The sequence below is a fragment of the Cervus elaphus genome, chromosome 18 (assembly GCF_910594005.1).
Source record: "Cervus elaphus chromosome 18, mCerEla1.1, whole genome shotgun sequence".
In the NCBI taxonomy this organism is placed as follows: Eukaryota; Metazoa; Chordata; class Mammalia; order Artiodactyla; family Cervidae; genus Cervus; species Cervus elaphus.
Window position 1 is genome coordinate 80,094,806 of NC_057832.1, and position 26,392 is coordinate 80,121,197.

Here is a 26,392-nt window from a genome sequence, read left to right on the forward strand (position 1 = left end):
AAAACAGGGTATAATGCTCATTTTCTTAAGTTGTTATGAGGCTTAAAAATAAAAACTGTCACATGTAAAGTAATCAATAAACATATGCTGTTATTTAATTTTTGGTTTTATTATTACCAACTTGAGGAAAGAACAAATATACATTTTCTACTGTGAATAACCATAGTATGCTCAACTGATTATTCTAAAAGTACTGCATAATTGCTCTACTGTGAAAGAGCATAGTATTTCTGCACTAGGAAAAAAATATCTGGACAATGGTTTATTCTCTAAATTGTCCAATTGATGAAATTACTTTTTTCTAAAGACTGAGTTGTTACAAAACCCTTAAAAAGAGACAACATGCTGTTTAAGAAAGAATTGTAGACTTGAAATCAGAAGGCCCACATTAGAGTCCTGGTTCCCTTCTCTTCATGGATAGGATTTGAGTTTAGGTTACAAATCAAGGTGCAAGTTGCTTAGCAATCTGAACTTCAGTTTTTCACCTTTGTAAAATAAAACCAATAATAATTTGTAAATTAGTTAATTTCATTGCATTGTTAAAAGAAATAAAATCATAAATGTAGAAGTTGTAAAGTAGTACATAAATACAAGGTGGAAAAACCTTGCTGTGGCTATTATAATTATTACAAAATTGAGATTCTCCACTACTCATTATTTGCTAGATTCTTGTGTTATGTGGACATGGTTTGTTTTGGAGTCCAAGTGAGAACAAATTGAGTAATATTATTTTAATTAATTTATTTTTAATTTAATTTTTATTTTATATTTGAGTAGAGTTGATTTACAGTGTTGGTTAATTTCTGGTGTACAGCAAAGTGATTCACTTTATATATATATATGTATACACACATATATCCATTCTTTTCCAGATCCTTTTCCCATAAAGGTTATTACAGAATTTTGAGTAGAGTTCCTTGTGCTGTAAATTAGGTACTTGTTGGTTATCTGTTTTATATATAGTAGTGTGTACATGTTAATCCCCCTTCCATGTTCTTGTTGATATACTCATACCCGCTAAAAATAGGGTTTAGAACTTTGAAACATTGTGCATGTGCTAATAAAATGCTATTGGATACAAATGACTTCTGCTCTGACAACTGACCCTGCTTGGATTTAAATTGGTGTCCATGAGGCATGTGGCATTTCACTGTATCATGCAGGGCTATCAGATTCTCTGCCTTTGAAGGGAAAGCGTATTTTCTGGCTTACTGTCACTACAGTCCTAGTTAATCAGTTCCCTGGTGCTTCTCTTTATGACTTCAGGCTGTGCAGTAGTTCTGCAGTAAAACTACATTCTCACAGGGCTTTTGATTTTATTTGAAGTTCTCGTGCTTATGCTTGAGTTTTCTATTTCTTAATATTTATGAATGGCATACGAGCTTGATGGCAGTTTTAGAATCAGCCAAGAAGTCCCCCAGGATGTCTGGTCTGGCTGTTTTTATAAAAGAACAACCACCACCAGCCCCTTTCCTTTGCTTACTCTGGAGGTTAAATCAACAAAATCATAAGATACATGCCTAAAGTTTGGAGCTTCTCTTGCTTTTTTGATTGAGGGTTAGAGATAGATCCTATGTAACCATTAGATACTAAATGTGATACATACATCAAGGGAGGGTTCTCTAGAAAGGTAGACAAAACGACAAGCTTGCCCCCCTACAGTGTAAGATTTGATAAGGAGTGATCTCAGTCATTGGGAAGATAGCTCAGGATTGAAATCATTTCCAAAACCCAACTGGGATGGACTATCCTGACCAGGGTACTAAGGAATGCAGAAACATAGGCTATGGCCACAGGAATAATAGCAAGGAAATACAGAAAAGCATGAGAGGACACTGGAAGTAACATTAATATAACTATGTAGCATATTATGTTTCTTCTGTATGCTTTTCTGTATCTTCCAAATTTCATGTAGTGAACATGTATTTTCTCAACAGGACAAATGTGCAGTGAGACATCAGAGGAAATACTGTAACTTCTTACAAGATTCTCCCTTCTCCATCTTGTATTTCCAGAGGCTAGTATCGTGCCTGGATTCTTGTCGGCACTCAATAAAGTATTTGCTGAGTGGAAGAATTAATTCATCTTAAAAAAAATTGCAGAGAAGTATGCCTCATTATGGGGCTTCCCTGGTGGCTCAGTGGTCTTTACTACTGCCAATGCAGGAGACATGGGTTCAACCCCTGGGTCTGGAAGATCCTCTGGAGAAGGAAATGGCAACCCACTCCAGCATTCTTGCCTGGGGAATCCTGTGGACAGAGGAGCACGGTCCATGGTGTTGCAAAAGAGTCAGACATGACTTAGCGACTGAACAATAACAGCAATAATAACAGTGCCTCATAGGACGATGAATATATTAAAATAAAAATATGACAATGTATAACATTACAGCATGTGTGAAGTCATTGGGTGGTTTTAGTCATATGAATGATATAACCTGAATTATGCTTTACAAAAATATTACTTTGGATACCATGCAAAGTGACCTTTGGGGGAAAAAACAGAAATGCTTGACCATTAGAAAGCTATTCTAGAAAAAAAAAAATGATAAGTTGAATTGACGCGGTTAGTAAGGAATGGTTACTGTATTAACCATTACTGGTTAACTGTAATGCAAATTGTTAATTTATTTATTGTTATTGTTAGTGTTAATTTTTTATGCAAAATTTGTTATGTAATTATTGTTAGCAGATTGGACATAGGCCATGGGGATCAAAGAGCTGTAAAAAAATGACTGCAGGTTTTTTGGAGTGAGGTGCAGGAACAATGATGTACCATTTCCTGAGAAGAATAGTGATGGGCGAAAAAATAATTGGGGGAAAGTGGAGAGGACATAATTCTCTTTTGGTCATAATACATGTGAACTTCTCATTATGTATAAAAGATGCTCAGTTAATACTAATCTTATTTATTTCTATAAATCTATATAGCTCAGGAGGGAAATCAGCACTGAAGATACAAATTGTGTGTTGTATGATCAATGAATATATTTACATTTAAACCAACATTTATACCTTTAAACCAGGGGATTGGGTGATTCTGCAGGTAAATAGATAAATGGATACATTCACACAGACACATATTGAAAATATTAGGTGATGTCACTCAGCAAGACTGAGTGCTTTTCCTTAACAGTTCCCTGATGCTCAGGTTCAGGCGTGGATTAGGCAGACAGTGGATTTAACCAAGGCTTACAGTGTGTGAAATGAGTATGACAGAGTGAGAAGAGGAGAGTGGAGGGGAGATGAAAAGGAGTGCTTTACAATTACGGCAAACACTCTATTGTATAATGTGAAAATTTCTCATGTCTATCAATATTCTTATAAGCATATATCCAAATCAGTTTATAACATATCCAAATGCATAACCATTTTTTTTATGTCTGTCGATGTTGATGATGTTTTCGTAGCAGAACCCTCTGCACCTGCTCACATGTAAAATATGGGATGAAAAAGTGGACATTGCTTTTTCCTGTGCTTATTTCAATAAAAGTTAATGAACTCTCTTCCTGGGTACCAGAAACCTTTTCTCTACAATCAGTTTGACCAACGGTTTCTAAAATTGCTTTGTTCTTGAGTCGGAAGGTACCACTTTCTCATATTCAGTCCAGAACTGGCCCTGCAAAAAAAAAAAAAAATCCACAAGGCATGCACTGAGAGGAAACACATGGCGAACACACACTGTTCCTGTCTGGGGAAGGAAGCCTCCCTCCCCATCTCACCCCACCCGCCATAGGACCCAACAGCATTCCCTTCGGGTTTGGGCCGGTGGCTAGCCCTGCCTCTCAGCCTTCCCTTTTCAGTTGTCGTGAATGCTTTGGTGAAGCCTCCAGAGGAAGGCACATTTTACTAAAGAAAATCAAATCCCTGACAATAGACAAGAAGATTCACAACCCCAGCAATTGATGATGGGATAACGTGTGGCTGACTTCATAACATGGTTGCAGTGAGACAAAATGTGCCAACTGTTAGGAAATGAAATGTAATAAACTTGCTATAAAAATAGATTTCGAACACCATAATGTAAGGAGAAACAGGAAGCTGCAAAGGGAAAGCGGCAGGGCCATTAGAGAACTGAGTATTCAAGCTTTCATTAGACTTGGCTGCAGTTGGATATGTGCTCCAAGTTAGTGGTATGAACTGTTTGAGGACTGCGGAAGTTGACTCAATTTTATTTAGGGGCCTTTTTTTCCTTCTTGTACCAGTATGCCATTGTAAATTAGGGTTCTAACATTTCAGAAGTGCCCTTTTCCCTTTATAGCCAACTTAAAATCCTCTTAGTGTCTGCCTGAAGCTTTGGGAGGTGCGCTAACTCTTTTAGTCCACTAAGCAAACATTTAATTAATTAGCATTGTAGAGATGGAGCCATAAATATGTGTTGACCGAAAAGGTGGGAGGGCTTAGGGTTTCAGTTCACTCTAAAGTGACCAGGATGTGGACAATTCCCATGTTTATGTGACATTTGTCCTGGGCAACAGAGAGGGTGCTCTTGGGACAAGTCAGTCCTCTGTTTGCCTAAAGCCACAGTGTGATATTTCAGGACCTGAAGGTGGGAGTAAACCCTTCTGCATAAAGAAGGCAATAAACAAGCCAAGGAACTAGGGAGCTCTTCTTAATTTCCCTCTGGCAACCCAAGTAAAATGAATTGTAAAAGCCACACTGTTTGGAACGTAAAGACAAGGCCCAAATGTTCTTAATTTACTCCCAGGGAGCACTCAATCCAGCTGACTGTAACATAAGGAATTTAATAAAGTAAAAGCAAGTTATCTAGTCAAACCTCCTGCTGCTTTTTTATAATATCAAAATGAAAATAGGCTTAACTCGGTGTTATTGTAATCGAATTCATTATGATATCCAAACATGTTTTATGCTTCTCCCCCCCTTGGATATGATGTTGCTGCTGATTGTATGGATGGGAAGGAGGTTAAATTGCTCACTTGTTGAATGCAGATTAACTAATTGTTGACGCTGAGGAATTGCTCACCAAACTTTACAGATAATTTATAAAATGTTCATTTCTAATGGAAATATGCTGGATAAACTGAGTCATTTTATTCTATTAATGAAGAATATATTAGATAACTTTATATACAAGGTTGTTATTAATCCAACATGAATTGTTTTTCTATAAACTCATTGTAAGTACAAAAGATTAAATTTGAAATTATCAGCAATGGCTATGCATCCTGGTCTGCTAGGTGCTCTGCAGGCTTCCTCAGATGATATGAGTGTGCTCTATGCCCATTGTTCTATGCTCCTGTTCAAGGAGACAAAGGAGTCACATTAGAAACTGAGCCTTAAAGAATACAGAGGACAAGAGAAGTGTCAGTCATGAAGAGTTCAGAGAGTGAACTCAAACTATCCCCTTGCTGTATTCATCTTATAGTACCCCTTAAATAGAGAATTTAAGTTTTCCAACTTCCTACATGGTGGTGATTTCTCATACCTCTCATTTGCCTTTTTGAAGATTGTGATCAACCAGATTTCATTAAGAATAGTGAAGAAATATCATTAATTCAGAATAATCAGTCTGGCTCATCAGAATGTGCCAAACATAACAAGCTGATGCTTGTAGAAACCTAGAGTTTAACATACCGTATAGAATGGGAAGTTATACGTATATGCTGTACTCTGAACTTCCCAAATGATGATAGAATAGGGTGTTGGCTAAAAATGTTAAGCATGGGAAGGATTATGATATATTGCCAGACAGAAAATTGCTTGTAATACATAATAAAATCATCAGTCAATACAGGGAAGACTGTGATAACTGAGAAAATGGGTGAGGTATACCTATAGATAAAGAGGTAAGGCACACCATCTGTCTGCAGAATGACAGTGATGACTTGATTCCTGATTGGATTGGTACTTTATGTATCAATCAATGACAAATTTATCTTCCCTGTGGCTCAGACAGTAAAGAATCTGCCTGTAATGCAGGAGACCTGGGTTCAATGCCTGAGTTGGGAAGATCCTCTAGAGAAGGGAATGGCTACCTACTCCAGTATTCTGGCCTAGAGAACTCCATGGACAGAGGAGCCTGGCAGGCTGCAGTGCCTGGGGCTGCAAAAGAGCCAGACACTACTGAGCGACTAAGCACACACACTCACAATGACCGATCAAGGGAAGAACAATTCCAGCGTGAAACAGACAGACCACAGCCAGTTCAGAATTCTTGGAGATAATTCTTAACTTTTCTGGTCACTTTCTAGGTGCCATGGGTGATGGTTGTTTGGACTTGCCATCATGTATTTGTGTGTTGTGGGTTAGGATGAGACATTTCTCTTTTAAGTAAGTAATTATAATAAAAAGATCATATGCCATCTTACTTTCCCTCCTCATAGCCCTCCATTTGTGATGAGGGGTTGCTGTTCTCCCAGATAATAGATTGTGATGCCATCCTTCTAAAGGAGCCCGACTTTGCCTCTGTTCTTGGTTCTTAAGTAGGCATGGAAATAAAAGTATTAGTTATTTACTCTAGATAGGACTTTGAGAATTCAAACCCAATACAGTATTTTAGGATTTATGTTCAAGGAGAAAGAAGTGACCATAGAGTTGATCTGATGAGGAGAATAGGATATTGTCTGTCAATCAAGATAAACTATGGCTAAGTTATCAGCAACCCTTAGGATATTTGAGTATGAAATAGGACTATCTCCTTCTGATTCACCCTCAGAGCACTGCTAACCAATTGCAAGACCTCAGCCTACTGATGGGAGAGATTGCTAGTGGAGTAGTCTCAACAGCTAGATGGGAAAATTTTCTAAGTAAACAATGATAATTCCTTATATCTCATTGAGGGCTTCCTAGGTGGTGCTAGTGGTAAAGAACCCTCCTGTTGACGCAGGAGATGTAACAGACACGGGTTCAGTCACTGGGTCGGGAAGATCCCCTGGAGGAAGGCATGGCAACCCACTCCAGTATTCTTGCCTGGAGAATCCCATGGTCAGAGGAGCCTGGCCAGTTTCAGTCCATAGGATTGGGAAGAGTTGAACATGACCGAAGTGACTTGGTGCACACACACACATATCTCAATGGGGCTCTAAAATTTAAAGTAAGCAACAACATATGCTATTTATTTGATTGTCAGTACAATCCCTAAACTATAAAATAAATGCAAATGGTAGAAAAAGTGCACTCACTATTTCCTGATTTACTGAAACAGCTCATGATCTGTATGAGACAACGTAAGTCCATATTATATTGGACATCAATAACTCACTCACTGCCTCTCTAAATCAATACCAATATGTATGACACTGTTTTCTTAGGTTAGGAAGGACGCATACATGCATACTCTTTTAGAAACCAAGAACTGGAGATAGAAATTAAATCACACAAGACCACAAAGCAATTAGAAAGTGAGCTGAAATTAGAACTCAAAATTTTTACTCTTATTCTAATGCTGATAAGGAAGATGGTCTCTGCTAATTATTTAATGTAGAGGCAGTCTGAGCCTGTATACATAGGCTTAGACTATATATATGTATGTATATATGGTAGACACTAGCCACATCCTTCCAATTCAATATTTAACTACACATTACATATGACATTAAATTTAAAACTATCATTGACTTCCCAGTCAACATGTGGCATCCTTCTTTTCTAAATTTAAATCATTTCATTCTGAAAGTATAAAAAAGACCAGAGGCAGCAGCAAGACTTAACTGGACACATTTTTAAGTCAATGATGCATTTGATTTCAACATTTTTGTCTTGTAGTCACAAGCCTGTACTAGCATTTTAAATGTAAGGATATTAGATGAATAGCATAGAAAAGATAAATTGTCCTGAGGTGCCCTTGCTGGTGTTACAAAGAAGTTATTTTAGAATTTTTTTTTTTTTTTTTTTTTTTACATCAAAGCCTTTTCAAAGAGCTGGTTCAGGGAAGAATTTGGTATCTACAAAAACTAGTATTTCTAAAACTGCAAAGCCCACATTCTATTAAAAAGAATTCTCACTTCTCAAAAATTTAAAGAACCCCTAGAGTGCTAAATGCAAAGCTCTTTTAAGTAAATGAAATGGACCAGCTGTGAGAAAAAGCTGCACCATGATCCAGTGGAAAGCAATGGTCATAAGCTCTGGCTCCATCACTCTTGAAGCTTGTGACCTTGAGAAGGAAGTAACATGAGACCTCAGTTTCCTCATGGGAGACCAAATGGGGTTGGACTGTATAATATGTAAGCATCATTTCAGTTTTAATAACCCATGGTTGTAAAACCTATATTTTATAGCATTACATGTTTGGATTTGACTCCCTCACAGCCTACCAAATAAGCTTGTTTTAGCATTTCTACCCAGATTTCACTGAATGCATTTTTTCACTGAAACTCTTTTTTTCCCCATAGACCTCAGCTTTTTGAAAAAATCACCCATGTATTTCTGGAGACTCCTGTTTGCATGTGCTTGTGTATAAATCTCAGTCTTGCCGGTGGCCAGGGCTGTTCACTGAGCCTCTGTCAGGGATACTCAGCTCCACCACATCTACTAAAGTGTTGCTGTTGCTCTGCTGGTCAGTTGCCACCTTATCCAGACAATGTCTCGTGGAACTCCCAAGATGTAGACTTTTGAGATCCAAGCACTATGATCTATGTCCTACAATCTCTCTGCCCCAGAACCAGTTTAGAAATGCCTTATGTTCTTAAGGCTTCAATCCCAGTCATGGGACTGGACTGAGGAAAAGAATGGGAAGTATTTGTCTTTCTTAGTTATAGAACCCACACAGAAATCTACTTCTCACGGATTCCTTTTCCTCCTAAGCAAATTATCGGTGCCTAGATTCCTGAGAGGTTGTGGAGCCCACAAAAGCCATCTCAGTTTCTGCCAAATCAAGGCTTCTCTTTTACTGAACATTCACAAATATTTGTTGGTGGGAATTAATATTTTAGAATGGTGCATAACACCTCCTGTAATAATTAGCTGCAATCTTCTTAATAAAGGGACAGGCAATTAGCACAAGGACACATAGCTTCAGATTAGAAGTATCTTGTTCCTGGATCACATTGATTTTCCTATTAGAAAGTCTTTCATCTAAGATTTACTCTTAGGACACTCTAAATTTTCTATCATTATCTGAGTGATATGGATTGCCACTATCAAGCAGATATACATAAATGTTACTTCAACTTAGAAAGAGGAGATAATACCAATATAGGCATTGGTTTAGAAAGGCAATTAATGAGTTACTAATATCAAGTATAATATGGACTAATATTGTATATATTATGAGCTGCTTTAGATAAGCTGGGAATAGTGGGTACACTTTTCCTACCATTTATATTTATTTCACAGTTCAGAGTTGTATTGACAATTAAATAAAATAGCATATGTGGGAGTTTACTTTAAATTTTAGAGTTCCACCTAGATATAAGCATAAGATATTAAGAAGAGGTGGCAAGAATACACAGAAGAACTGTACAAAAAAGATCTCCATGACCAAGATGATCATGATGGTGTGATCACTCACCTAGAGCCAGACATCCTGGAATGCGAAGTCAAGTGGTCCTTAGGAAACATCACTATGAACAAAGGTAGTGGAGGTGATGGAATTCCTGTTGAGCTATTCCAAATCCCAAAAGATGATGCTGTGAAAGTGCTGCACTCAATATGCCAGCAAATTTGGAAAACTCAGCAGTGGCCACAGGACTGGAAAAGGTCAGTTTTCATTCCACTCCCAAAGAAAGGCAATGCCAAAGAATGCTCAAACTACCACACAATTGCACTCATCTCACACACTAGTAAAGTAAGGCTCAAAATTCTCCAAGCCAGGCTTCAACAGTACATGAACCATGAACTTCCAGATACACAAGCTGGTTTTAGAAAAGGCAGAGGAACCAGTGATCAAATAGCCAACATCCACTGGATCATTGAAAAAGCAAGAGAGTTCCAAAAAAACATCTATTTCTGCTTTATTGACTATGCCAAGCCTTCGACTGTGTGGATCACAATAAACTGTAGAAAATTCTGAAAGAGATGGGAATACCAGACCACCTGACCTGCCTCTTGAGAAATCTGTATGCACGTCAGGAAGCAATAGTTAGAACTGGACATGGAGCAACAGACTGGTTTCAAATAGGAAAAGGAGTACGTCAAGGCTGTATATTGTCACCCTGCTTATTTGACTTCTATGCAGAGTATATCATGAGAAACACTGGGCTGGATGAAGCCCAAGCTAGAATCAAGTTTGCCGCAAGAAATATCAATAACCTCAGATATGCAGATTACACCACCCTTAAGGCAAAAAGTGAAGAAGAACTAAAGAGTCTCTTGATGAAAGTGAAAGAGGAGAGTGAAAAAGTTGGCTTAAAACTCAACATTCAGGAAACGAAGACCATGGCATCTGGTCCCATCACTTCATGGCAAATAGATGGGGAAACAGTGGAAACAGTGGCTGACTTTATTTTTTGGGGCTCCAAAATCACTGCAGATGGCAGCTGCATCCATGAAATTAAAAGACATTTGTTCCTTGGAAGCAAAGTTATGACCAACCTAGACAGCATATTAAAAAGCAGAGACGTTACTTTGCCAACAAAGGTACACATAGTCAAGGCTATGGTTTTTCTAGCAGTCATGTATGGATGTGAGAGTTGGACTATAAAGAAAGCTGAGCACCGAAGAATTGACTCTTCTGAACTGTGATGCTGGAGAAGACTCTTGAGAGTCCCTTGGACAGCAAGGAGATCCAACCAGTCCATCCTAAAGAGATCAGTCCTGAGTGTTCATCGGAAGGACTGATGCTGAAGCTGAAACTCCAATTCTTCGGCCGCCTAATGCGAAGACCTGACTCATTGGAAAAGACCCTGATGCTGGGAGGGATTGAGGGCAGGAGGAGAAGGGACTACGGAGGATGAGATGGATGGCATCACTGAGTCAATGGACATGGGTTTGGGTGAACTCTGGGAGTTGGTGATGGACAGGGAGGCCTGGCGTGCTGCAGTCCGACTCCACAAAGATTTGGACATGACTGATCGACTGAACTGAACCGAACTGAGATATAAGAAATTATTATTATTATTAGTAGTACCATTATTCTTAACCACTGATAAACTATTCCTATCTAGCTTCTGAGGCTACTCTGCTAGCAGTCCCTTTTATTTGTATGGCTTAGTGGAAACAGTGTGAAATCTGCAGTCATACGGTGGTATCAGATTTGACTGCACCCCTCACTGTATGGCAGAGTAAGTTATTCACAGTGTGAACCAATTTTCTCATCTATTACGTGGAGACAATAATTCATAGCTTGTAGAGATTCTCTGAAGATTAAATGAGCCCTAATATTAAAAGTACTTGATACATTAAATCTTAACAAATGTCATATATCTGAAGGGGTTCTTTTCCCTAGGTTTCTTTTAGATTATCATTACCTCTTAGGATATAGGAAGTGCAGAATGTCACTGTGTGACATTTATTGTGAAAGTAAATTTACCTCTCTGGTCTTTAGACAGCTTAATAGGAAAATATGAAGGTTAGCTTCAAATGATACCTAAAGTCCCTGGAGTTCTAAAGTTAGTGATTTCATAATTTTAAATGTTTAATTCATTAGTTAAATAATATTACTTTTTCCCTTTGATACCTGTCAAATCACTTTAAAAACTATTATCATACTCCATTTATTTTCTAATAAATTTTTGACAGCATAAATTAGACATTCAAGAAATCCACTGAGTTTTGTTAAATTAAGCCTACATAATACTGAGAGGGGTTTGAAAAAATAGACTTGTATTATGATTATCACATATTATTTAATGAAGGATCATACAGAGTTTCCAGATGCTACTTATTTTCAGTGGGAGATGATAATTAACTTTATTCTACCTATCAGGCAATGCACTATAGGTTGTTTTCTCATTTATCTTCTTTGCTCTATGTATGCAAAAATTAACTGACTAAAATCAATCATTTTATTTTTTATTGAATATATGTGTATACATGCTATGTTAGATTCAAGTGTACAGCATAATGATGTGACCTTTAATTACATTAAAAATGATCAGCACAATGAGCCTAGTACCCATTTGTCCTCATACAAAATTATTACAGTGACCGTATTTCTTATGGTGTATATTACGTCCCTGTGACTTATTTATTTTATAGTTGGAAATTTGCCTCTTAATCCCCTTTACCTATTTTGCCTGATTTCCTAGCTCTGTGTGGAATTCCTCTCTGTGAATGTGTTTTCATTCTGTTTGTTTTGCTTTTTAGATTGCACATATAAGTGAAATAATAGGTGTTTATCTTTGACTTATTTCATTCAGCACGATACCCTCTAGATCCATCAGTATTGTCACAAATGACAAGATTTCAATTTTTAGGATGAATAATATTCCATTGTGTGTGTGTTTATCTATATCTATACATACCACTTCTATTCCCATTCATCTACCAGCAGACACCTAGGTTGCTTCCATATCTTGCCTTTTATAAATAATGCTACAGTGAATAGAGGAGTGTAGATATCTTTTTGAATTAGTGCTTTTGTTTTCTTCAGAAACATATCCAGTGGTTGAACTGTTGGACCATATGGTAGTTCTATTTTTAATGTTTTGAGGAATTATCCATACTGTTTTCTGTAGTGACTGTACCAATTTATATTCTGACCAATAGTGTATCAAGATTCCCTTTTCTCCACATCCCCACCAACACTTGTTATTTGTCCTGTATTTGATGATAGCCATTCTGAAAGATATAAGGTTAAATTTCATGGTGGTTTTCATTTGCATTTTCCTGACAATTAATGATGCTGAGTATTTTTTCCCATATGGGTTGGCCATCAGTGTGTCTTCCTTGGAAAAATATCTTTTCAGGTCTTCTGCCCATTTTAAAATCAGATTTTTTTGATACTGAACTGTATGAAATATTTGATATTTTGGATATTAACCTTTGAATATTTGACTTATTAAATATATTGTTTACAAATATATTCTCCTACTCAGTTTGCTGCCTTTTGTGTTTTGCCATGTGAAATCATTTTAATTTGTTGCACTACCATTTATTTTTGCTTTTGTTTCCTTTACTTGAGAAGATATATCCAAAAAATACTGCTAAGACTAATGTGAAAGAGCATATTGCTTATATTTTCTTCTAGCAGTTTTATGGTTTCAAGTTTTACATTTAAGTCTTCAATCTATCTTGAGTTTATTTTTGTATATGAAAGGAGTGAGTGGTCCAGATTCATTCTTTTCCATGTAGCTGTCCAGTTTCCCCATATAATTTATTGAAAAGGTTCTTTCCCCCATTGTATGTGCTTATCTCTTTTATCCTAGGTTATTTCATCTTATAAATCATATGGGTTTATTTCTGGGCTCTCTGTTCTGCTGATCTATTTGTCTTTTTTCGGGGGCTGCTATTTGAAACCAGGAAGTGTGATACATCCAGCTTTGTTCTTCTTTCTCAAGTTTGCTTTGACTAATTGAGGTCATTTCTGTTTTCATATAAATTTTAGAATTGTTTCTATTAGTTCTTTAAAATTATCAATGAGATTTTGATAAGGATTGCATTAAATCCATAAATTGAGTTAGGTAATATGGATATTTTAATAATATTAATTCTTCTACTTATGAGCTGAGCATGATATAGCTTTCCGATTATTTGTACCATTTTAAATTTATTTCATCAACATTGTATAGTTTCCAAAGTATAGGTCTTTCACCTCTTTAGTTCAATTTAATCCTAGTTATCTTATTCTTTTTTAATATAACTGCAAATGTCATTGTGCTATAATTTTTGTTTATGATAGTTTGTTATTAGTATATAGAAAGGCAACATATTTCATTATGCTAATTTTTTATCTTGTTTGTTGAATTCGTTGATTAGTTCTGATAGTTTTCTTTATGGAATCATTAGTGTTTTCTGTGTATATTACTATGCAATCTGCAAAAACTTACTTGTCAATTTGAATTCCTTTTATTTCTTTGTTTCATTGTTTAAAATATACCTTTTCAAATTTTATTAAAGAATGAAATGAAATAATTTAGTTGAAGAATAAGAATTATATAGTTTTCATTAAAGAAAAAAAAATTTTAAATCAGAAAACACGTAAAAAGAGAAATCATTCATCTGTACTTTGATATCTCTAATGTAGCCACTATTATTATTTATACTTGAACAGTGTGATTTTCTATTTCTGCTTTATTGACTGTGCCAAAGCCTTTGACTGTGTGGATCACAATAACTGTGGAAAATTCTGAAAGAGATGGGAATACCAGACCACCTGACCTGCCTCTTGAGAAACATATATGCAGGTCAGCAAGCAACAATTAGAACTGGACATGGAACAACAGACTGGTTCCAAATAGGAAAAGAAGTACATCAAGGCTGTATATTGTCACCCTGCTTATTTAACTTCTATGCAGAATACATCATGAGAAACACTGGGCTGGAGGATTGCCGGGAGAAATATCAATAACCTCAGATATGGAGATGACACCAACCCACCTTATGGCAGAAGGTGAAGAAGAACTAAGGAGCCTCTTGATGAAAGTGATAGAGGAGACTGAAAAAGTTGGCTTAAAGCTCAACATTCAGAAAACTAAGATCATGGCATCCAGTCCCATCACTTTATGGCAAATAGATGGGGAAACAGTGGAAACAGTGGCTGACTTTATTTTGGGGGCCTCCAAAATCACTGCAGATGGTGATTGCAGCAATGAAATTAAAAGACGCTTACTCCTTGGAAGGAAAGTTATGACCAACCTAGACAGCATATTAAAAAAACAGAGACATTACTTTGTCAACAAAGTTCCATCTAGTCAAGGCTATGGTTTTTCCAGTGGTCATGTATGGATGTGAGATTTGGACTATAAAGAAAGCTGAGCACTGAAGAATTGATGCTTTTAAACTGTGGTGTTGGAGAAGACTCTTGAGAGTCCCTTGGACTGCAAGGAGATCCAACCAGTCCATCCTGAAGGAGATCAGTCCGGGGTGTTCATTGGAGGGACTGATGTTGAAGCTGAAACTCCAATCCTTTGGCCACCTGATGCGAAGAGCTAACTTATTTGAAAAGACCCTGATGCTGGGAAAGATTGAGGGCAGGAGAAGTGGACAACAGAGGATGAGATGGTTGGATGGCATCACCGACTCAATGGACATGGGTTTGGGTGGACTCCGGGTGTTGGTGATGGACAGGGAGGCCTGGTTTGCTCTGGTTCATGGGGCTGCAAAGATTCAAACACGACTGAGCAACTGAACTGAACTGAACTGAATGTGATTTTCTGGCTTTAAATTAGTCAGGTGCTTTCTTTTCACTAATTTTGGCGATGAATTGCTTAAATGCATTCTTTTGGCATTTGTGAATAACAGATTTTTAGACAGGCAGGAATCAACCTAAATTTCATGTGAATATCTGAGCCTGAATACTACTCATTGGAATTTAAAATGATTGATAACAATATAACAGAATTTTATTCTTGTAGAATTCAAGTAAGTGTATTATAGTATATAGAGCTTGAAACAGATAAAAATGTTGTGACATTTGGGAGACATCCAAGCCCCAGCTTTTATAACTCTTTCAAAGATACCTGCTGACCTATTCAGAAGAATGAGTATCCTGATTCAAAACCCAAATACCATAAATTCCCTTTCCATGTTCTCAAGCACTAAAGAGAAGCAATACTCGTGTTAATATAAATTTTCTTTGCCACCTTCCAAACTTTATGACCTCTCCATCCTTGACCTAATTATATAAGACAAACAGTAATTATTTTGCCTGTAGCTTTGCTTATCTCCTGGAATTGCACAGAGAGAATGAGTAATCATAAATGTAAGAATAGAGAACAGAAGGCATGGGAAGGAAACAGAAAGTGGTTATTTGCTTCACAAAAGCATTCGTTAAAAATAATTTTTAAAAGTCTTACCTTATTTTATTCTGAAAAGAATAGTTGAATTTAATCACAGAATTTCTTTTAAACTAGTAAAATGAGGGATATTGGATTTGGAATTACAGTGTGTTTACAATCTATCTGGTCTGCTTATTCAAGAAATATTTATTGAGTTAAGTTGTTTCTTATTTGAGAAATATTTTTATTGCTTTATCTTTTAGAAACACTTTTAAGCAAGTATGCTGTGCACTTAGTTGCTCAGTCCTGTCTGACTCTTTTTAACCCCCATGGACTGTAGCCTTCCAGGCTACTCTGTCCGTGGGGATTCTCCAAGCAATAATACTGGATTGGGTTGTCATACCTTCCTCCAGGGGATCTTCCCAACTCAGGGATCAAACCCAGGTCTCCCACATTGCATACTGTCTGAGCCACCAGGGAAGCCCAAGAATACTGGAGTGGGTAGCCATCCCTTCTCCAGGGTATCTTCCTGACCCTGGAATTGAACCAGGGTCTCCTGCATTGTCGGTGGATTCTTTACCACCTGAGCTATGGGAGAAACTCTTAAGCAAATATAGTTGCCTTATTTGCAGTTCAGTTCAGTTCAGTCGCTCAGTTGTGTCCGACTCTTTGCGACCCCATGAACTGCAGCACGCCAGGCCTCCCTGTCCATCACCAACTCCTGGAGTCCACCCAAACCCAGGTCTGTTGGATGGTTTCACCATCTCAATGGAGTGGAGGCACTGTTTAATAATAACCCTGGTGGCTCAGATGGTAAAGAATCTGCCTACAATGCAGGAAACCCAGATTCAATCCCTGGGTCAGGAAGATCCCCTGAAGAAGGGAATGGCAACTCATTCCAGTATTCTTGCCTGGAGAATTCCATGGACAGAGGAGACAGGCAGGCTACAGTCCATGGGGTCCCAAAGAGCTGGACATGACTAACACTTTCGTGTTCACTTTTCATATCACCATTACTGACAACCAGTTGTGGTGAGTTTTGTAGTAAGACTTGTTTCAAAATTGTTCCAGATTTTTTTTCCCTGGGGCATGGGATTAAGCACTGAGCCAAGGGATGCTGAATTGACATTTTTTTAAAAAAAATATTATTATTTTTTTCCCACAGCCCAAGAAATTATCTAGGAAAGTAACATTGTCTAATATGTTCTGAGAAAATATTACTTTATATTTTATTTTTTATTATCTTACTTTGGAGGGTTTAGAAAGAAAAAGTTGACAATGATCAACTTTTGTGTAGGGATTTCTTTCTCAAGTTTTCTCTCCCTTGGAAAATATAGAAAAGACTGTATCAATATTTAAAAAATAAGCATATTTTGACTCAAAATGTGTTCATGATCTGAAGGTAACTTTATGCTGGTTCAAAAGATCCCAGTCAAGAATGTTCTCATTTATTAAATCTGTCTCTTGAAGTCACTGAAAAGGTTTTGAACCAACAAGTCTTAGAAGGAAATACATAAAAGAGTAATAAAAAACACTTTATCTGCTGCTTCTGAGGTAGTGACATTGAATTGAGAGGCTGATTGAGAAGTTAATTTTGCTTTTATATAGAGTCTTGAGGGGTTGTAATAGAAGTCAGCTACCTATAAAAACTTTGTTGAAATTAGTTACTAAGTCATTTTATAACAGCCAGATATTCTATAGGACAAAGTCAACTAAGACTTAGGGAAAGGTCAAATAAGAAACGTTTGTCCTTAAATAGCCTAAATTCTGCAAAGGAAACAAAAAACGATGACCATGATGTCACACGGTACAAAATGTTATGACCTATCTATCTGTCTATCTATTAGTCAGTCACTTACCATCATCCATCTATCTATATCAACTTAGAGCCATAGACAGAATCCTACTGGGTTGATTTTTAAAAGGCATTGGGAAGAAGGGTACACTGGTGAGGGGATAAATGTAATTAAGCTAAATAAGCAAGAGGGAGAAGCATAAACTTTTCCATAATGCCATGAGAACATGTGTTGGGGATCATGAACCTTTGAAGCTACAAAAATGTGACACAAGAGCTCTAAGTAAGTATGAGAGAGAGAGGCACTGAAGCTGAGAGAGGTAGTCAGAAGAACAGATTCTGGAGTATTGCTTATAGATCCAATAGATCCAATCCAGTGACTGACTTTATTTTTGGGGTGCTCCAGAATCATTGCAGATGGTGACTACAGCCATGAAATTAAGACATTTGCTCCTTGGAAGAAAAGTTATGACCAACCTAGACAACATATTAAAAAGCAGAGACATTATTTTGCCAACAAAGGACCATCTAGTCAAAGCTATGGTTTTTCCAGTAGTCATGTATGGATGTGAGAGTTGGACTATAAAGAAAGCTAAGTGCCAAAGAATTGATGCTTTTGAACTGTGGTGTTGGAGAAGATTCTTGAGAGTCCCTTGCACTGCAAGGAGATCAAACCAGTCCATCCTAAAGGAGATCAGTCCTGAGTGTTCATTGGAAGGATGATGCTGAACCTGAAACTCCAATACTTTGGCCACCTGATGTGAAGAACTGACTCCTTGGAAAAGACCCTGATGCTGGGAGACACTGAAATCTGGAAGAGAAGGGGATGACAGAGGATGAGATGGTTGGATGTCATCACCAACTCAATGGACATGAATTTGAGCAAGCTCTGCGAGTTGGTGTTGGACAGGGAGGCCTGGTGTGCTGCAGTCCATGGGGTTGCAAATAGGTGGACACAACTGAGCGACCAAACTGATTGGTTACAGATAAAGATTTCAAATTTTATCCTTACATCTCTAGAAGGGGCTTCCCTGGTGGCTCAGTGGTAAAGAATCTGCCTGCCATGCAGGAGATGCAAATTTGATCCCTGGTTCAGGAAGATCCCGTGGAGTAGGAAATGGCTACCCATTCCAATATTCTTGTCTTGAAAATTCCATGGAAAGAGGAGCCTGGCGGGCTACTGTCCATGGGGTATTCATGAACATTTTCTACATACTTTTATCTGATTAAGCTGTGTCATTGAGTTGCTTATTGATCTGCCTAGTTTATTTAGTTGAAAATAGCAAAATAGCACTTCAGAAGCAAGCACTGTATATTACAATAAATTTAAATACACCCATGGCTGATTCATGTCAACGTATGGCAAAAATCACCACAATATTGTGAAGTAATTAGCCTCCAATTATAATAAATAAACTAATTTAAAAAATAGGAAAATTTATAGACAATCCATAATATGTATACAGTTTACTGTGCATTTACACACACACACACACACACACACACACACCCTGTAAATATGTGTACATAATGTTGAATGTTTTCTTTTTTAAACACTTGTTAATTTTTTCCTAATGTGTTTGTTTGAACTCTTAGTAATTTATTCAGTTGCATTTGATAAATGACTCATGAAATTACATTTTTTATCATTTAGATACAGTATTCCCCTAGGTTAATTTACTATATCCAGTAATTTTTAGTAGAACACTGCATCCTGGCTAGCAAATATTTTAGGCTGATTTCCATTTCTGTATAATCTACTCTTCTTTTGAATAGTCATTATATAAGAAATATGTAATACATCAATCTCTGGAAATGGGGAACCAGCAATAAAAATATGATGTTTGCAGGGTTTTTTCAATTTGAGAAGTTGTTTTAGTCAGTATTTTATAGAGATTTTTAGTTCATCATTTTAAAATATTTTAAGTAAAAAATAACTTCCATTTATTGAGTACCTATGTAAAAATCCTTTTTGCACTACTTATTAGCTATATAAACTTGGAAAAATTTCATAATATCTGTATATTTAAATTCCAGTATCTGTAAATCAGGGATGATCATACTAATGATGTCATAGGTTTTGTGAAGATTGTATAAATTATACATTTAAAATAATTGTTGACAAATAACAAGCACTTAGTATTTATCACATTGTTATTTTACATGATTAAGTAACTGGGTTTCTGTCTTGTAAGTGTTAGGGCAAGTTAGTTGCATCTGATTCCAACTTCATATGTGCGATAAATATTATGTTTGGATTTTCTGCAAGCTGTAATGTTATAACCCTTTTCCCTTGCTTCACTGGTTTTAAATATCCTACTAAACTTCCAAGGATTCACATCTGTTAAGGTTTGTCTAAACATCTCCTCCTACGAAGCTCATTCCTTGTAGGCATCTTATCTTTTTAACATATCTTCTCAACAAGAATATTTTAATGTCAGAGAAGTTTATAATTACCCAACCCCTTGCAGAGTATGTGCTTGATAATGTGGTTGATAATTCTGTTTCTTCCTCTTCATCATCATTCCATAAATGAAACACTGGATTACTTGGATCATAGACATACTGAGTGAATTATTATTTAAATTATCTTACTCTTTCCAACGCATCACCTTTTGTTAGCCATAACTCACCCATCCTTCCATTTATATTCAGCTTTAATTTTTTCAGAAATTTTATATACCTTAGTAGCTAAAGTTATATTGGAAGGATTACTGAAATGCATAATTTTTTAAAAGTGCTACAAGTGATTTGCATTAGTCTTTTCCTAAATCACCTACTTGTTCTAGGAAAATTCAAATTTGATTGGCACAATTTTCATCTCTCAGAAAAAAAGCAGCTTTCAACTAGGAAAAGTGAAGTTTCATTCTACTGAGTATCATTACAGAACTCTTACCCAGAACTGAAGCTTCCTAAAGTTCTAGGAAAGTTTAACTGAAAGTTCTGTCCTGCAATGATAATGAGAGTTGAGTCTTTCCTGATACTCAAAGTGACTTGGTTTTTTTGTCTTAAACATCTAGATAAAGCAATATTTATGCGTTCAGAAATTAATTTATACTTTAAGATATATATTTTGATAATATAGGAAGAAAATCCAACTTATTTTATTATAACTATAATGTAAACTTAGTAAAATTTTAATAGATCTTTTAGCATTTCAAAGAGTAACGTTCCTGAATAGAATCAGTTCAGTTCAGTTCAGTCGTTCAGTCTTGTCTGACTCTGCGACCCCATGGACTGCAGCACACCAGGCCTCCCTGTCCATCGCCAGCTCCTGGAGTTTACTCAAACTCATGTCCATTGAATCGGTGATACTATCCAACCATCTCATCCTCTGTCATCCCCTTCTCCTCCTACCTTCAATCTTTCCTAGCATCAGGGTCTTTTCAAATGAGTCAGCTCTTCCCATCACGTGGCCAAAGTATTGGAGTTTCAGGTTCAGCATCATCCTTCCAATGAATATTCGGGACTGATTTCCTTTAGGATGGGTTGATTGGCTCTCCTTGCAGTCCAAGGGGCTCTCCAGAGTCTTCCTCATCACCACAGTTCAAAAGCATCAATTCTTCAGTGCTCAACTTTCTTTATAGTCCAACTCTCAGATCCATACATGACTACTGGAAAAACCATAGCTTTGACTAGATGGATCTTTGTTGGCAAAGTAATGTCTCTGCTTTTTAATATGCTGTTTATGTTTGTAATAGATTTTCTTCCCAGAAGCAAGCGTCTTTTAATTTCATGGCTGCAGTCACCATCTGCAGTGATTTTGGAGCCCCCCAAAATAAAGTCTGTCACTGTTTCCACTGTTTTTCATCTATTTGCCATAAAGTGATGGGACTTGATGCTATGATCTTAGTTTCTGAATGTTGAGTTTTAGGCCAACTTTTTCCCTCTCCTTGTTCACTTTCATCAAGAGGCTCTTTAATTCTTCACTTTTTGCGAAGGTGATGTCATCTGCATATCTGACGTTATTGATATTGCTCCTGGAAATCTTGATTCCAGCTTGTATTACATCCAGCCCAGCATTTCTCATGATTTACTCTGCATATAAGTTAAATAAGCAGGGTGACAATATACAGCATTGACGTACTCCTTTCCTGATTTGGAACCAGTCTGTTGTTCCATGTCCAGTTCTGTTGCTTCATTACAGATGATTCTTTTATTTTTCCATTTTGGGGATACAAAAATTTGGATTATTCAGGATAAATGAAGGTGAAAATTACAAAGCACTTTGCATCAGAGAATCTGCCTGCTTTTATAAATAGTTTGTGACCCTCCAAATAGTGCATACCAAAGTATCAAGAGTTTGGAGTGGCCATGTAGAGGGAAGTTATCTCCATTTTGACCAAAAAAGAAAAAAAAAAAGTGTCAGCCTCAGCACCTTTGGAGTCACTGGGATTGCCAGGAATCAGAAAGCTGAAAGCAAAAACCAAGAGTTTTGGTGAATTTTACCCACTTTAATTAAAAAAAAAAAATAGTATGCTTTTTACCTAATTGTGGTGCATTAAAGATCTCTCTCTCTTTTACTTCACTCTTCTCTGTACACTTTGTATACCTTCATGGTGGTTTTCCATCCTGTATCTTATTTTAGAGTTTTTTTCTTAAAATAAACTGCCTTTATAAAATTGAGATACCTGTGTTCTCTGACTTGTGTTCTGACTTGGCACTCATACAGGGGCTATTCATGGACAGTGCTTCATGGATCACAGCCTTGTCATGGCAAAGGGCCTTACATATCTTGATGAAGCTGTGAGTCAGGCCATGCAGAGTCACCTAAGTTGGACAAGTCATAGTGAAGAGTTCTGACAAAACATGGTCCCCTGGAGAAGGAAATGACAACTTTGTATGCTTGCATGGAGAATCTAATGAGCAGTATGAAAAGCAAAACATATGACACTGGGCGATGAGCCCCCCTAATTGGAAGGTGTCCAATATGCTACTGGGGAAGAGCAAAGGGCAATTACTAATATCTCCAGAAAGAATGAAGTGGCTGGGCTGAAGCAGAAATATCACTCAGGTGTGGATGCATCTGGTGGTGAAAATGAAGTCTGATGCTGTAAAGAACAATACTGCATAGGTGGAATCTTAGGTCCATGAATCAAGTCAAATTGGATATTGTCAAGCAGGAGATAGCAAGATTAAACATCAATATTTTAGGAATCAGTGAACTAAAATGTAAGGGAGTGGGCAAATTTAATGCAGATGACTATTAGTCATCTACTGTGTACAAGAAACCTTTAGAAAAAATGGAGTAGCCCTCATAGTCAACAGAATAATTGGAAATGCAGTACTTGAGTGCAACCTCAAAAATGACAGAATGATCTCAGGTCATTTCCAAGGCAAACCATTCAACATTATGGTAATCCAAGTCTATGCCCCAACCACTAATACCAAAGAAGCTGAAGTTGATCAGTTCTATGAAGACATGCAACACTTTCTGGAGCTAACATCAAAACAAACAAACAAACAAACAAAAAAACAGATATACTTTCAGCATAGGGGACTGGAATGCAAAAGTAGGAAGACAAGTATTACTCAGAATAACTGGTGACTTTGGCCTTGGAGTACAAAATGAAGCAGAACAAAGGCTAACAGTATTTCATCAATGGAAACTGCTGGTCACAGTATGAAAACTACAGGAAAAAACACCTTTTTCAACAACCCAAGAGAAGACTCTACACATGGACATCACCAGATGGTCAATACCAAAATCAGATTGATTATGTTCTTTGCAGCCAAAGATGGAGAAGCTCTATGCAGTCAGCAAAAACATGACCTGGAGCTAACTATGTCTCAGACCATGAATTTCTTATTGAAAATTCAGACCTAAATTGAATAAAGGAGGGAAAACCACTAGGCCATTAAGGTATGACCTAAATAAAATCCCTTATGGTTATACAGTGGAGGTGACAAATAGATTCAAAGGACTAGATCTCATAGACAGAGTGCCTGGAGAACTATGGACAGAGCTTTGTAACACTAAACAGGGAGCAACGACCCAAATCATCCCAAAGAAGAAGAAATTCTAGAAGGTAAAATGGTTGTCTGAGGAGGCTTTACAAATAGCTGAAGAAAGAGAAGTGAAAGGCAGAAAGGAGGAGAAAAATATACCCAGCTGAATGTACAGTTCCAGAGAATAGCAAGGAAAGATAAGAAGACTTTCTTCAATGAACAATGCAAAGAAATAGAGGAAAACAATAGAATGGGAAAGACTAGAGATCTCTTCAAGAAAATTGCAAATATTAAGGGAATATTCCATGCTAGCATAGATATAATAAAGGACAGAAACAGTAGGAACCTAACAGAAGCAGAAAAGATTAAGAATGGGTGGCAAGAATACACAGAAGAACTAAACAGAAAAGGTCTTAATTACCTGGATAACCATGATGGTGTGGTCAATCATTTCGAGCTGGACATTCCAGAGTATGAAGTCAGATGGGCCTTAGAAAGCAGTACCATGAACAAAGCCAGAGGAGGTGACAAAACTCCAGCTGAGCTATTTCAAACACTAAATGATGATGTTGTTAAAGTGCTGTACTCAATATGCCATGCAAATTTACAAAACTCAGCAGTGGCCCCATGACTGGAAAAGGTCAGTTTTCATTCTAATTCCAAAGGGCAATGCCAAAGAATGTTCAAAGTACTGTATAATTGCACTAATTTCACATGCTAGCAAGGTAATGCTGAAAATCCTTCAAGCTGGACTTTAGCAATATGTGAACCAGGAACTCCCATGTGTTTAGGAAGGTAAGCTGGGTTTAGAGAAGGTGGAGCAACAAGAGATCAAATTGCCAACATTTGTTGGATCATAAAGCAAGCAAGCAAACTCAGGAAAAAACATTTACTTCTGCTTCACTAACTGTGCTAAAGCCTTTGACTGTGTGGATCACAACAAACTGTAGAAAATTTTTAAAGAGATGGGAACACCAGACCACCTTGCCTGTCTCCTAAGTATTGTAGGCAGGTCAAGAAGCAACAGTTAGAAATGGACATTGAACAACTGACTATTTCAAAATTGTGAAAGGAGTACAACAGGCTGTATATTGTCACCCTGCTTCTTTCACTTCTATGCAGAGTACATCATGTGAAACACTAGGCTGGATGAAACAAGCTGGAATCAAGGTTGTCTGGAGAAATATTAACAACCTCAGATATGTAGCAGATAACATTCTAATGGCAAAAGTGAAGACGAACTAAAGAGTCTGGTTGTCTGGAGAAATATTAACAACCTCAGATATGTAGAAGATAACACTCTAATGGCAAAAGTGAAGACGAACTAAAGAGTCTCTTAATGAGGATGAAAGAGGAGACTGAAAAAGCTGTTTTGAAATTTAACATTAAAAAAACTAAGATCATAGCACTGGGTCCCATCAATTTATGGCAAATAGAAGGGGAAAAGTGGAAACTGACAGATTTTATTTTCTTGGGTTCTAAAACCACTGTGGATGGTCATTGCAGCCATGAAAATAAAAGAGGTTTGCTCCTTGGAAGGAAAGCTATGATAAACCTAAACAGAGTATTAAAAAGCAGAGTTATCACTTTGCTGGCAAAAGTTTGTATAGCCAAAGCTATGCTTTTTCCAGTAGTCAGGTATGGATGTGAGAGTTGGACCATAAAGAAAGCTGAGAACTGAAGACTTGATACTTTTGAATTGTGGTGCTGGAGAAGACTCTTGAGAGTCCCTTAGACTGCCAGGAGATCAAACCAGTCAATCCTAAAGTAAATCAACCCTGAACATTTATTGGAAGGACTGATGCTGAAGCTGAAGCTCCAATACTTTGGCCACCTGATAGGAAGAGTCAACTCATTGGAAAAGACACTGATGCTGGGGAAGATTGAAGGCAAAAGGAGAATTGGGTGGTAGAGGATGATGGGTAAGATAATGTTACCAACTCAATGGACTTGAATTTGAGTGAACTCTGGGAGTTAGTGAAGGACAAGGGAGCCCGACATGCTGCAGTCCATGGGGTTGCAAAGTCAGACACAGCTGGCGACTGAATAACAACAAATTCATGGACAAGTATTTTGACCTATTCCAGTATTCCATTTCCTAATCTGTAGAGGAGGATTCTGAATTAGATAGCATCAGGTGTCTTCAAACTTCCAGATTCTATGACTTTAGCATGTTTTATCAATCTTTCAACATTTCTCCTTCACTGTTTCCCTTCCTTCTTTACTTCTCTCCTTCGTCTTGATGTCAGAAACTATTCTTGGAGTAAAATATACAACACCTCTGCTTTTATAGAGTTTATAATAACCATAAGTTGAAGGAAAATAGGTCTATGGGTATATAATGGTGGTGGGAGCATAGGATCAGTGAAGTACCCCAGAGAAGGTGCACAGTCTGGCAAAAGACATACCAATTATGGTCAATTAACCATGTGTTCTAAGGAAATAAAATTGACTGTTTCTACTTGATTTAATTAACTAAGACCTACTTAATTTGCAGGAAACTTAAAAATTTCAATCGGAAACAACCAAATACCTATTTTATTACTGCATACTCATTTTATTACCTAATTCTGTGAGCTGACCATCTCCTTTCTGGAACAAGAAGAAGCTTAATAAAATGATGCTATTATAACACTAAATATGTGAGTTTTAAATGTTTTAATCTTTGTTCTAATTGATGGCTTAATTTAGTAAATATATAGAAAAAGATATTTAAAAGATTGGTGGAGATTATTGGATCCTGGCTTGGTGCTTATAATAATTCCTGATATTATAGAACATCACTGATTTCTACTAATAAAGGGAGGTATTGAGGGTAAGATAATAAATGAAAATTAGCTAAATATGCCTAGAGAGACAATCAATCAGGCTTA